Source organism: Lepisosteus oculatus, chromosome 12 (genome assembly GCF_040954835.1).
Source record: "Lepisosteus oculatus isolate fLepOcu1 chromosome 12, fLepOcu1.hap2, whole genome shotgun sequence".
In the NCBI taxonomy this organism is placed as follows: domain Eukaryota; kingdom Metazoa; phylum Chordata; class Actinopteri; order Semionotiformes; family Lepisosteidae; genus Lepisosteus; species Lepisosteus oculatus.
In genome coordinates, this window is record NC_090707.1 from 37,380,878 (window position 1) to 37,395,351 (window position 14,474).

The 14,474-nt window shown below is 53.9% G+C and overlaps 1 long non-coding RNA gene across 2 annotated transcripts in view; it reads left to right on the forward strand.

The window, feature by feature from the left end:
* The window catches only part of LOC107078872 (uncharacterized), a 35,250-nt gene that overhangs the window by 210 nt on the left and 20,566 nt on the right, over positions 1-14,474 (forward strand). For both annotated transcript variants that reach the window (XR_011191322.1, XR_011191323.1), the window contains exon 2: positions 406-517. This is a non-coding gene — a long non-coding RNA (uncharacterized lncRNA). The remainder of the gene's footprint in view (positions 1-405; positions 518-14,474) is intronic.

Sequence of the window (14,474 nt, forward strand, 5' to 3'; positions counted from 1 at the left end):
TGTCACAGACTGTGTTTCTCCTTACCTTTTTGTGTCAAAAACATTACACCTGTGTTTTGCTGCATAGATACTTGTCTCGTAGTCACGAATGACTACTGCAGCATCAGTTTGTACCCTGCGATGAGGTTCAACGTTAATTCAAATGCAAATAATTTTCCAGTAATTGTGAAACCTGCATGTCACCCCTGGAAATCATTAACTTTATTACATTTAGTAAGGGGTTAAATTATGCAGTTCAGGGAGGTTCTCTCTGAACCGAGACGCTGCCCGGGCTCTGAGAGAAGACACCTGGCCCACGGAGATCAGCCATTCCTTCTCAAGACATCGTCCGCCTTTTTACAACCCTTTCCCTTGATGTCAAAGCTCTCCTCATCCCAGCTTCCGGGATTTCCTTTATTTTACAAGCATGATGGCGACTGAGGTGGCCGAGTTCCTCCGGAGTCATCAGCCAGCCGCCGCAATCCCGGTAGTGAAGCAGCACACCTCACGTGGGAATGGTAACCGGATAAAAGCCAAGGTAAAAAAAGGAATCGGGTTCGTTTTTCCATCCAATGAGACGAGAGCTTAGTTTCCATTAATCAAGTCAAACGGGAGTGTGTTTTTTTTTGTTGGTGTTACCACGAGTGGGTGGGTTGAGTTTTATCAGTAACTCGCTTTGTCGAAGAGCTTTGCTGTGTCAGACCTAGCGACCTGGGCTCAGACAGCACACCACGCCGAGGACAATATGGAGCAGACACAAACACGGCGGCGTCTGGCTTAGTGTGGCCTTTGGAGCCTGACAGGTGCTCATGTGGGCGGGCAGTAGTTGTAGCTGGAGCAGATGCCCCTTGTCAGATTACCTGGCTTTGGCGGTGGCGTTCTGATGTGTAAATACAATCTCGGGGTGGCAGAAAGCATTTTCCCGAAGTTTGTGATTATGTAGTGGAGGCCCGGTGGAGCAGTTAGCATTGCTGCCTTGCAGCGCTGTGGCTCAGGGTTCCGCTCCTGGGCTGCTACTGTCTGTGTGTGGAGTTTGTTCTCCCCATGTTTGTGTGGATTTCCTCCAGGTGGTCTGGTTTCCTCCCACACTCCAAAGACCTGCTGGTAGGCTAATTGGCTTTTGGGGAAATTGTCCCTGGTGTGCCCGAGATGCAGGCATCCTGTCCAGTGTGTACCCTGCATTTGCCCGTTTCCTGCTGGGATAGGCTCCGGCTCCCCCACGACTCTGAAGTGGAAAAGGCGATTAGACGATGGGTGGGTAGATGTGATTATGCTTGCATGCGGTGGGGGGTAATCCCTGCGATGGACAGGTGTCCCATCCAGGGAAACGGCAATTTTTCCCTAGTAACCGTAGCCATTCAGAAACCCGGATGAGCTCTGGCCCCACGAGCCGCTGATGACTCCAGCCTGGACCGTAGATTTGGAATACACCCGCAGTGTCCAACCTGATGACCTGCAGCCCTCTAGCTGTTTGGAGAATGTCGTGGGTGGGGAGGGGTATTTGCAATGGCTTTTGACGCTGGTATAAAATGCCTTTTTAATATTTCTGTACTGTGTATCGCATACTTACCATTGCTACGCAAGGTGAGGAAAAAAAGGATAAAAGGGTTAGACAGGGGAGCTGACCGGCTGCTACTTCTGTCGAGGGCCCGAGGGCGGGGGGGGCAGTCTCCCCGAAATAATTCAGGCTGATGTTAAACAGGTGTGTACCAGCTGGCTGAAGCGTGAAATAACAAACATTCTGTAGTGTGATGAAACCCAGGACTCGTGCGTGCAGGCTCACGGGGAACCAGGTGGAGGGTGAATCCCGATTGGCCAGGAGAGCCGGACCCGCTTCAAGCCGAAGAGGGGAACGAGACCAACGTGTGTGGGGAGGGATCTCACTTTTTTTTCTCGGTCACTCGATGGAAAGCGGAGGCGCGAGGGGGGTGTCTCCCGGTGCCTTGGGATTAGAATGCGCCCCCCAGCTGACAAAATGCAAGCGTCCCCCCCCCTGCTAATGGGGGTTAAAGTGTAATTGAATGGCGGCCTGGCCTGCGAGGGGTGCTCTGGTCATTAACGCGGAGCGGGGCTGGAGCCGTTGGCAGTGGAGCTGCCAGCTGCAATTAAATGTTAATTGAGCGCTGATTACCGCCGATCACCGGCGCCCCCTCCGCGACCCCGCGGCGCTGTTGTGATTACTCGCCAAACAAAACAGCGTGGAGGTCGCGGGAGGTGGACACTGGTTCCTCCTTAATTTAATGAAGAAAGCGAGACGCGTTTCGGTTTAAGAAAAACAATTCACTTCAGCTTTTTTTTTTTTGAGATGAAGAGACTGGAAGGGAAGTCAGATTGCTTTTTTGAAAAGCTTTTCCTGCCATATTGTTTGGGTGAGAAAAATGCACCGGACTGCTTATTTGAAATGGAAACGATTATTTTCTCTCGGTTATTCAGTTTTAATCTTCTGCTGTCCCTTGTTTGTTTTTTTTTTGTCTTTTTATGTTTCCTCATCTTGATCCAGTACATTAATGGCTCAATTGTACAGCACATTGGCAGGGTCTTGTTTGGAAGTTCCTCTTTACTTTGCCACCACAAGAAACGGCTTCAGGCCCAGCAGTGAAAGAAGGCATGGAGGACAAAGAATTGTAGCTGTCTGATGAAAATGATAGCAGACTGAAGAATACCAGGAGAGGGTCTCACTGCTCTTCAGGGTGCAAGTCCTTGCAAGTGTCCCCTGATTATCAAAGCTGCTGCTTGCTTTGGGGGTCAGGGGTCAAAGGTGAAAGTTCACAATTGATCACGTACTTTTGCCAAAAACAACGCCTGAAAAATTAACGCAGCCTCGTACTCCCTTATTCAAGTCAAGTCCTGGGTTTTTTCAGATGTGCATCCAGAATTTCCTTTTTCCTTAAGCCACCAGTTAGCATACAGGTCTTGGAGAGATGAAGGCAACACGCATACAGCACAGATCTTACGCTAGACGGAGACCTGACATGGCTGTCTGACAAGGTGACTGCTCTCCAAGGGGCTCCAGTGTGCTTTGAGCTGAGGTTGCACTGGGTCTGTGAGCACCATGCAGTGAAGACTCTGAGCACAGGAGTGGACAGCTTGGGGTGAGGGCATTATGTCCAGTTGATCATAGCTTAGATATATAAGAGGGCCAGTCTTTTCTTGAGGGATTCCAGAAAGTGTGCTTCAGCAGTGTGAACATCTTGTTCCAGACCTCCACAATCATTTAAAGATCTGCCTTCCTTTACTCAGTCTTTTACCACCAAGCTTTGAATTTTCACCTGTGTCCTTGGCTCTTCGTTTCAGGAGAGCCCACACATATCGAATGCTTGTAACCATTTGCTCCTTTCAAGGATAAAGACATCTAATTCCTGAAAACTCCAAGATGATGGTCCCATAAGGGATTGATTAATCCATAAGGGATTGGACTGATTGCGGGGCCGCGGATGTTTCGGGAAGCTTCCCAAGGGCTTTGTTTCTTACCTAGTTAGAGACGGGAGGACCGAAGGCCATCTGATCCGCTAACGCTTGTTAGCGACGGCGCGGGCCTTGATCCGTTTCCTTGCAGGAGGATTCAGGGGAGGATTCTGGGAATCCCTTCCTTTTTCCAGTGCTCTTCCTCTGAAGGGGCTGGTCCTACAGGAGGCGCAGCACGGCTGATGCCCTGCAGCTCCTGGCAGCACTCCATGAGGAAACCGCCCTGTGCAGAGGGCCTCCTCGCTGAAACCTGGGATTGGGCCTGTGGGCTTTGCCATACTGGGTCTGGAAAAGCCATCGGGAATGGTAAAAACTCTTGTATTGGAGTTGGAGGAGGGAGAGATCCGTAGACGACTTGGAGCAGCGCCCGCTGTGTGTGTGCCTTTGTTTACCCTCGGGCCGCCCACAGCGGGCCTGCGTCGCAGAGTAACGAGATCCGCCGGCGTCCACCTGGGCCAGCACCCCCAGACGGAGCGCCGCTCGGAGTCGAGAGCCCCCCCCGTGGCGTGGCGCGGCCGCGCGGGAGAGGGGTGTGGTCTCTGCCCGGCGAGGAGAACGGGCTCTGTGGCTGCTTCCCCCAGGCTATGCCGGCCCCAACGCCGCCTTCAGAGCGCGGACCTGCCCCTGAGTTATCTAGATTGAGCAGATACCGGTTAAATCCTGACTTGTTTTCATTTCGTTTCTTCTTCCCCCCCACCTCCACTGCCTCCTCTCCTCGCCGTGCTGTTGATGCTCCTCACTTCAAACTGTCCCCAGGGCGCCTCTCCAATAAAGCTACGCGGCCTCGGTTGCTCTCCCTTCCCTGAGCAATTTATTTTGGGCTTTTACTTACTTCATTTAGAAATATACAGCATTTACTTGCCCCGGCCAATGTATTGATTTGTGCGTGTCTAGGGAGTCTTGCTCGTCTCAAATGCGGAGGGTCCCTCCCGTGGCTAGAAACAGCCAGCCGCCCAACACCGAGCACGCGGAGGAGGCGGCACGAACACGGCAGGGCCAGTCGGACGGAGAGGAGAAGCTTTCAGACGTGTGATCGCCGTTCGATTTTATTTTTTGGGACGCCTGCCGGCTGTGCCCATCCGTTGCTCATGCAAGCGGCACGGCGCTTAAAGAAGACGAGAGGCACTGAAGCACCTGCCAGGAGGGGAGGAAATGGGAACGGCCCTGCGGTGTGGACGTGGAGGTTCCCGGGGAGCTGCTTCTCTCCTGGTAGCTAACGGAGGGCGCTCCACAGTCGTGGCTCCCTGCACGCTCCCCCAGAGCTCGCCTGTTCGGTCGATTCAGTGTGATTTCCAGAACGGAGTTTCCGGAGAGGGCAGGGTGCTCCCAGGTCCGTGGCCTCGGACTTTCTCCGAATCATTCTGAGCCGCCGCCCAGGAAAGAGAGCGTCCCTGGAGACGAACACATGGGACCACTGCTCGCCCGACAGTTGCCTTAATTTAGAGGGATCCATCCCACCCTGCTTTACAAGCGCCAGTCTGATGGAGGCTTAAGGCAAGTTGGGCGTCTCTCATCAGCGAGAGGTGACCTGGGGGTCCAGGCTGCCTCGCTTGGTTGCCACTGGCTGCAGAAGTTTGGTTGCCGTGGAGACGCTGCTGAAGACTTCATTTGCATCCTGGCTGATGGAGGGCAGGGCCCCTTATTGTGAGCGAATTTGGAAGGGGTGGCGGACTGCGACAGCAGTTCGGTGATGATGCAGGAGTTGTGGTTTCCAGCAACAAAGTGTTTTCGATCTGTGAGGTTAAGGGGGAGAGCGATAGAAATGAGGTACACTCAGGGTCACATTGGGCTGAAGGTTAGAGCTGAGAGGCGCTGAGAAAATTAAGGCTGAGTGAGAGAATAGGAGGGTTGATCAGTGTGAGACATTGTAGGTGCACTGGCGGAAAACATGATTTCCACTGTGCTGGTATCTTACCCTTAGATAAGAAGCAGTGTGTTAGTGATTTACGGTTCATTGCAACGGTATATAGACTCCCAATCTGGCACTGTTTGACCAGTAGACGTACTACTGCAGTCTCCAGAGCTTTGCCTTGTTAATATTGTGTCTGGGAGAAAGAGGTTAGAAGCGTTTGTGGAAAGAAATAGAAATCTGGAGCTCAATGAAGCGAAAATCGATCCTGGGCCCAGCACGGTCAGTTCCTGCAGATGGGGAGCGTGAAATGAGGGGGAATGGAGGAGAGGTGGCGAGGCACGTGCTCTGATCATGCTCTGATCTCTGTCCGTGTCTGGGGAAGTGGGGGGGGGGGTCTAGGTGTCCAAAATTGAGTAGCCTGCAGCCTGTGTCCTGCGTCCTGCGTCCTGCGTCAAACTGCATCGCCACCTTCCACAAGAAGGACGGCCTCTCGCTTCCAGGAACAGGGGGAGATATCGCTCCAATAAACTGAGCTGCCAACAGTCCTGGGCCTCGATCGGGGCAGTCAAAGTGTTGTTTCAGACAGTCCATCTGAATAAGTGTATACCTCACTAATTCATCTTGGAATCACTTCATTTTACCTCCTGACCCGCACGGGAAGAGCTTGGAATACATTTTCGCCCCACCACTTGCAAGACACGCACATCTTTTACAGCAATGAAGTCATCTTTGCATGATTGCCAGCTTCCAGCTGATTCTGAGCGGCCGGGCGGACGACAGTTTAACGGGGGTGGTTTATCGCCTGCTCTCTGACTGTCATGCTCGAGAGCTCGCAGTCGTTTGTTAGCGTTTTAGCAGGTGTCTAACAGTCATCGAGCAAAGGACTGCAGACAGCAATGAAGTCGCAGATGGGCAGCTGCTCAGCCAGTAAAGAGGGCCAGTCAGAAGGCAGGCTGGGCTCTCTGCACCAGAGACTCGCTGCCCTGACCTGTGGCATAGACGTGCTGTAGGAATGCCTTGATCTAACGAGCTCTGCCTTGAGATTGCCAACACCCACCCTGGGATGAACCAACGGACATTGCTCTGAGCTCCACAGGCTGTTGTTGATATTACACGCAGGTAGAAAGGAGGGGTGGGTGATGGATTTTACTGCTAGTGGGAATATGGGACAGTCGCGCTGCTTGAGGAGGGGGAGGGTGTGGGGTTGCTCATGACACGCAGTGGCGGGGAGATCGAGGGGGAAAGCTGAAGATGGCAGTACTCTCCCAACAGGCTGGGGTGTGAGAGGCGCTGTCGAGCCGCTGGGTTCCTCAGCTCGGTTGGGTGGGGTAGGGTTGCACCAGAGCCAGCGAGGACGTGGCACGTGGAGAATTCCTTCCTTCTCCGTCCAGTGAATCCGTCGCTGGAGAAGGTTAGCAGAGCAACCCGCCCTCCGGATTCCCCGCCGATGTCATCTCCTCGTTTCCTTGGCAGAAGCTCAGAACAAGAGTTCCTTTTCAGCTCCGGTTTTTATTCTTTTGTGGAAACCGCATCGGCCGTGAGTCGCTGGAGGAGTTGGGGTGGGCGCTGAAGGGTCGCGTTGGAAGATGGGAACGTTTTTTTGGGAAGAAGCCACTTTCCCACGAGTAGCGGACAAACGCGCATCCCGCTCTCCCTGCACCTGAGGTTAACACTCGAGTTGAGACGCGGTGACCTCGGATTTTAAACGAATAGGCCAGAAAGGGAGGACGCATTCAGATTTTCACATACAGTCGCCCCTTTAAAGACCTTTTATAGTTAGTTAATTAGACAAAGAGCGAGGACGAACCTCTGAGAGCCTGGCTTTCGCCTGGCTCGGAAAGAGGGGCTGTTGTGCAGTTGGTGTGTTGTCGTCCGCGCTGAGCCGTCTGGTGTGGAGATGCTGAGTAATGAAGTGGAAGTTCATAACGTTGCTCAGTTTTCCTCACTTTTTCCTCCTCGTTTCTTCTCCTGCGCCCCCAAAAACCCTGGAATTCTGGACAGGGGAGAGTCACCTTGCTTGAGCGCTTTCAAATCCAGGCTCAACAGCTTCTTCCTCAGAAGGGCTCATTTGTGTTTGTGTCAGCTCCTAGCACTACATCTCTAATCCCTTGTCTTACTTTGTGCTCATTTTCTTAGCTCCTATCACGGTTATTGTTTTCATTTGCTTTCCCTGTTTTTTTTTTCTACTTTTCCTGTAAAGCGATTCGAAATCGCTACATAAAATTAGGTCGTTTTTTTAACCCTCAGGTAAACGAACACCCTCCTCATGTCTCCTTTTCGAGGATCTGGTTGTGATCAAGGTTTTCCTTGATTGAAAAAATGTCTGGGAATCCCTCTTCGGATTTTCTAGCAGAATTCAATAGCCGGCCGGGCCAGAACTGACTCGTGATTAACCACTCTTGACACCACTCCTGCACAGTACCAGCCAGCTGTGTTTAATAAAGATCTCGGGGATTATTGTTTCAGAGCAGTGGGTAGACGCAGCTTGAAAGAGATGTTATCTAAAAGAAGTATTCAGGAATTTTAATGAGCCGAAGCAGAAGTTCTATGGCTGAATCCGTCACAAGTCCCCTTTCAGCAGTGCGGTAGGCAAGTGTGCATCACTTTTAAGGTGCAGAGTTAAAATTCAGAAACCCCTTCCGTTTATCCCTGTGCTGTCAACTTTAATTAACCAACGGCTGCCTGCTAAGGGCTCCAAGAAACCAGTTTCAGATAAATTGGAAATAAATCCAAGCCTTTAGAAGGGGTACAATGAGCCATTACGGCCATAAACTTCCAGATGTTTTGAAAAAGTCGGTAAAAGATATGGAGAACAAAGCATTAGCTTCTCATTTCCCAGTCTCCGTTTGCTGGCGAAAGCGCTGGTGCGACATAAAAAGAAATCGTTAATCCATTGAGGGGCCTCGTTCATTAATGCAAGCGGTGCTGTTCGCAGGTCGATGCTGAAACAATAATGCTGAGTCCAGAGTCCCCCCAGTTCCTCCGTCCAGCCTGTGACTGAATCAGAAGTGCTGGCTAGGCTTTCTGAAGCTGACCTCCTGGCACGATGGGTATCGAACAGTTGTGTTTTTTATCAGACTTGCTGCTCATCCTTTGCCGACCCAGTTATTCAGTCTTTTACGAGCGCTGGAATCCCAGCAGACTGAAAGGCTGCCCGTGTTCCATCCCTTGGCAGAGGGGTGACCTTTGAAAGATCTAAACTGCTCCAGACCTCCATCCAAATTGCTTTGCCCTTCAGAGATCATGGTAAAAAATGTTCAGAAGCATTTGTTAATCTTCTGCAGTTCTTAATGCGGTTCTGGGCATTGGTTGTGTAACCACAGCGTTAAAATGTCTTTAGATCGCTCTAGACAAATCCCTCTTGTGCAGCCATCTTTGTAGATTGATCAAGGCTTAGGTTTTGTGATACTGTGGATCCCTCAGCTCTCGTGAGGCCATGTGGTATTGATATGAATTTGCAGGGTTTCAGAATTGCTACAATATTACAACACCTGCACGCTGGGAGTAAAATTGGACGGATTAGTTCCAGGCCTGGGCCAGGTTATTGGTTATTTTGTTTTCAGATGGCGTATGTTGGGAACACACAGGTGGTGGTGGAGGGGATCCCCGGGACCTGTACAGCGCTATATAAGTGTCGGGAATTATTGTTCTCCATTGGGCACAGCAGTCTCCAAGCCAAACATCCAAACATCTTTCCTTCCTGGCCACTGTGGGTACCCCCCTTTCCCCGATCTTGTCCCCGTAGCTCCACTCCATCTGAGGAAACGCTGCAGCGCTCGCCTCTCAGCTGGCGGTGTATTAATAGAAATAAGCGTTTGCAAAAATCTCCTGCCTTGGCCCCAGACTCAATATGTGACGACCCTTTTGTGCCCAGTCTTGCCTGTAATTTATTTTTATTTTTTTACTGCAAACCATTTATCCAGGTAATTACATCGCCGAGCGTTGAATCAGTTCTCCGCGTCTGACGAATGCCAGCATCACCCCCCCCCCCCCCCCCCCCACACACACACACACACACACACACACACACACACACACACACACACACACACACACACACACTCCCCCACCCACCCACCCTCCATCCGCATGTCTCCCGCTGCCGATCTCGACATCAGAAAGCAGCTGGAACCTGCTCCTCTGGGGCTTCTCCTTCCCTTCTTCTTGGTGCCAGGCCTGCCTGATTTCCCTCTCTCCTCCCGGCAGCACGAGGCAGGGCACACGAGCGGCATCTGCACGCGATGGCATGGTCAATCTGAGAGCAGGAGGCACAAAGGGTGGTGGGGGTGTGGAACAGGCTACCTGCCCACGTTGCTGAAGCCGATGACCCCGATTTTTCTCGAGAAACAGAAGGATGAGATCCTGGGATTATCATCTACTCGCTGCCCAATGGGTTATATGGGCAAATGGCTTTCTCTGCGTTCCATGGTGTACTGGGGGTAATTTCCAGTCTAATTAACCACGAGGCTTGAGTATGGGTTCAAATACAGCGAGTTAGGCACTCAAAACGTCCGCGGGTTGTGTCGCGAGCCGACGGTGTTCGGCGACCTCCACCTGTAGCTTTGGCTTAGTATTTCTAGGGACAGGCCTGACACCAGGAGGCCACAGCGACCCCTACTGGAGCCTGTCCCAGTCCGTCTCAGGGTGCCAACAGAAACGCAGTTTAGAGATGCCAGTTTCCTTCTCCCAGCTAGCATGTCTTTGGGGGAAAAAAAAACTTGTAAATCACCCATTTACCACATGAACACGAGGGGGTCTCGGGCTGGTGCATGGGGCACACCTCCCCCAGACCCCCTCTGGCTCTGCAAGGCTGCCAGGCTGTGATACTGCAGTGACAGGTCTGGCCTTCTCTAGCACACGGGTGGGGGGGGGACGTCTGCTGGCGTTACTATGGAGACAGAGCAAGCCCAGGACACGGCTGTACAGCTCTGTCTTCTGTCTGCCCTCCCCTCCCCGGATACGTCCACAGCACTCCGCTGTACACTGACGAGAGCTTGACCTCGCGTGCTTTTAGACGGCATTGTTCCTGTCCAGTCCCATAAACCCACTCTCATACACCCCCTTTCTCAGGGCTGCAGGGCGGTTTCCCCTTCTGTCGTTCTCTTTCTTTTCTTTCTCAGTTCAAGGCTCGCTCTTGCACACGAAGCCACGCATCCGGACGAGAGGCGCCCCCGGATGATCTGGGTCGTTCAAACGCACCCATCCCGCGGAGGGCGCGATGCCGATCGCCGCCGTCTCCCAGCTCTGGGGGGGTTCTGGGTTCGCACCTGGGACTGTGGTCTGTGGGGAGTTGGCAAGCTCTCCCTGAGGGTCGTGTGAGCTGTCATCTGGTGTCCTCTCGCCTCCCATGATTCAAATGGGCGACGCTTTTCAGAGAAAGGGGGTGGTGAAAAGTGGGTCCCTTTCCGTGCTTTCAGAGGGGGTGAAGTGGGTCCTTTTCCGTACTTGGGGATCTTTCGGCATGGGAAGCACTATTTAGCCATCGGGTTCTGCTGTCATCGTTGGGGAGGCCGCGCTCGGGAGGCACCAGGTACTGGGCCCCCCGTCAGTCCTCCGCCCTGTCGGCTGTGGCCACGATGCTGTTTCCTGCTGCAGTCGGGTGTTTCCGGCGCGGAGCTGCGTGACGCAGAATCCCGCACGAGAGCTGCGGCGTCCTCGCCTCCGCTGCCCGTCCGGGGTCCCCCTGGGCTGGCGGGCGGGGGGGGGGGGGTTGGGGGTTCTTCTGTCTCGTGGGGTCCGAGTCACCCCTGTGCTCCCGGCTCTCTTCCATCTTGTCTGGAAAATTGGAAAATCAAGGCCAAGAGCGCAATTCCAGCCAGCTCCCGCTGATGTGTTGTGCAGAAAGGTATGGAATGTCAAAGGGAGAGAAGTTTCAAACCGGTTTTCCTCCAGTCGTGGCTTCTGCACAGTGACGCCATGCATCACGAGATGGCCAGTGAAGGTGAGACACAGGCTCGTGATACCCCCCCGCCCTCTAGACAACATGGTATCAACTCTGTCTCCAGGCTGATGGTAAGACTCCCGCTGCGGAGCCCGGCGAGGCATCTCAGGTGTGCCGTCTGACAGGAAGCTGCAGCAGGTGCTGGATTGCTGCCTGGGTCGCAGTAGTGGGTTTCCACTCCTGCTCTACCCGAGAGCCCGCAGCTTTGAAAGCACAGCGTGGATCGAACTGCCACGGAGCTGAAGCCGCCCGTCCTGGAAGGGGGCCGTGTAAAAGGCCAGCAGCGCCGCTGGACGCGTTTCTGAAGGCGCGGCGCCACACTCCGGCGAAGTGTTGCCGATAGGCGCTGGCACCAGTGGTGAGAGATGACAAGAGCTCGCAAGCGCAGAACAAAAGGATTTTGTTTTTTTTGAAGAGGAAAGGTGCCGAAGCACAGGCTGCAGGAGACGGAGAGGCCGGCGTGCCCGTGGAGCAGCCATCTGGCGCGAACGCGGAGAGGGCGGGCAGGGGCAGGACGCGGCGAGCGGAGGAATGTGCCGGCCCTCCGCGGCAGGACAGGGGGCAGCTTTACCGCGCGGAGCAGATTGCATCCGACAGGCCGGAGAGCCCAGCAGCGGGGCTCCTGCTTCACGGCCGAAGGTACGCGATGCAGTAAAGCACGCAGCCAAGAATATGTTCCAGTCCAGTTCCTCCCGGTGTAAGGGCCGCGTTAGGAAGCAAGGCAGTCGAGGGCGAGTCAGGACTCGGCCGAGATCAACAGCATAAGTTAAAACGAGGTTAAGACGTCTCGCTAATGGGGTCTTCTCTCGCCTGGAGTCTGAAGGATTCCCTAACATCCCAGAATAGGGGGTTACAAGAGAATTGGGATCGATCCTGGGGCGAAGAGATTGGGGTGGGGGGGGGGTTGAGGCAGGCGGCGTGTGATGTCACGGTTCGCTGTGGCTGCGTCGCCGGTCCAGATGTGGGCAGTGCCAATCAAAGGAAAACACCGCGGAAAGGCGTGAGGGCACGTCCGAGCCAAAGCACGAGACAATGCCATTGGAACACTTTAAAAACAAAACATGAGCCGTTTCGGGGTGCCACCAGCAGGAAGCAGATCCACGAGTGTGCCGCTGAAGCAGCTGTAGCAGCATGTGGGAGAGGGCGAGCTGTTTCCGCCGCCCTGCGCCTTCTTTGCTGCTGAGGAGCCTTCAGGGGACACTGGTGCAGCTGCTCTGCTGGAGGAAAAGTCGCTCTCTGTGCGGTAGCTGTTGGCGGTAGCTCAGGATTGTGATCGCTGCCATTGCTGCCGCCTGCGAAGACTGAGCAGGGAATTCAAAGTGTCCCACCCCTGTCCGCTGGTTCGCACGTTTGTTGTGTTACTCTATAAAGCGAGAATCGCACACAGAGGAGCTTTGGTGCATACATACTCTCTGTCATCCATGCACCAGTCCGGCCATGTGTCCGTCTGTGAAGATGGTTCCTTCTCCTGCAGCCTGGTGATTGGGTGATGAACTAATTAATATGCATACCCATAATGCACCGTCTCAAACTGGTGATCCTGCACTAGTATACTTCAGGCAGCCCCGACGGAGGCGGGTATGCCCTCTTGAGAACACTGTCTATGTATGCTGAGCCCCTTCGAGACCCCTGCCATTACACACGAGCTCCGAAGCAAGTCGGCAGTGGGAGGGAGGCAGGAGCCGGGGGGAGCTGGCGAGACGGCGATCCTGTGATCTGAAGGGCCCCACCAGCACAAGGATCGGGAACCTCCGCTCCACTGATTTGTGTTCCCTGGGCGCGAAGGCGAAGGGGGGGCTGGGGACAGCCCTGGCCATTAATCTGGAGCCACTTTGAAAGAGCGCTACCTCCTCTGAAGGGACTTGATAAATGGCGCGCGGTAATCCATAATCTGTGTGCCGTCTCCCCGGCTCGTGACCTTCACTTTAAAAGAGAGGGAGGCAGCTGAGAGGTGCCATCCATCTCTATCATTTTCTTCCTTCAAATAATATGATATTATTTTCGAACCCCCCCCCCCCTCTTCCTCCCCTGGTGCCTTGCTCTGGCTCTAGTTACTGTGGTTCCCACTGTAGCGGGGCTTCACTCTGCGCCTCTCGCTTTCGGTTTCCCTTTGAGGGGATGCTGATGCTGGCGCCACAGTGCCCCCTGGTGGCGACGCGGCGCCTGACCTCGTTCAGGGATGCAGCTTTTTTGGGGATTCTCTCTCACTCGTGGGCAAAGGTCTGTGGTCTTTACAGACCTTGTCAGCAGTATCACCGTTCTTGTAAATAGAGTCAGGAGTCTCTACAGAGTCTGGATACAGTGCCAGTGCTGTCTGTCGTTCATATATACAGGATGTATGGCTTCAGACATCCCTACAGGTCTTGTGTGCCAGTGTCATGGATTTCTAGGGCTTGTATGTACACGTGAAGGTGTCTCCACAGGGCTTGTACATACTCGCAGTATCCTCTACAGGGTTTGTCAATGGCAGCCGGTCTTTACGGGACTTTATAGGTTCCAGGAGTCTCTTTCCAGCCTGTTGCTAACCTCCACAGGGCTTGTAAACAGTGTCGGGCCCAAGGTGCCGGCGTGCGCGATCTGCCTGTCTGACGAGGTGTGTCGCCTGACCCCCTGGCCCGTCCCGTCTCTGCCCCCCTGGGGAGGTGAGAGGGTTCGAGTTAAAAATAAAGGCTTGTGGAGGGGAATCCCAGCTTTTTATTTCCTGAGAGCCCCCACGAGGCGCCATTGATTTGCGGTGTCAAAAGCAGCGGCTGATAGCGCATTTCCTCTCGGCGCTTCCTGGGAATTAAAGAGGCTGCCGGAGACTGGCACAGCGGAGCTGAGGGACGCGGAGGGAGGCTTCCTTAGGCGTAGGCGTCTTATCGGTGTGCACGCTCCTTCGGAATCGCCGGGCCCTCGCTCTCCCCGACGCGGTGGCATGCTGGGAGGAGGGGATCGGGCCACAGTGGCTCCGGCAGGGAAACCAGGAGCACGGAGAGCTCGGGGCGGGGGGGGGCGTCTCCGACAGCGACACTGTTTTCTTTTACTGCGCGCACGAGCGCTGCGTCTCTGTAGAGGTGTTTTCGCTGATTCAGAAGAGACGTGCGCGGAGTCGGTAGGTGTGACAGTGCAACTGGGGGCAGCTTGTCGCTGTAGCCCAACGCTGTTTCCATTGATTTAAGGTTCTACCTACAGAAGGTAGCTACAGTACCTTCTACAGAGCCTCCTGTCATCTGTCACCAAGTGTGTACGTTTATT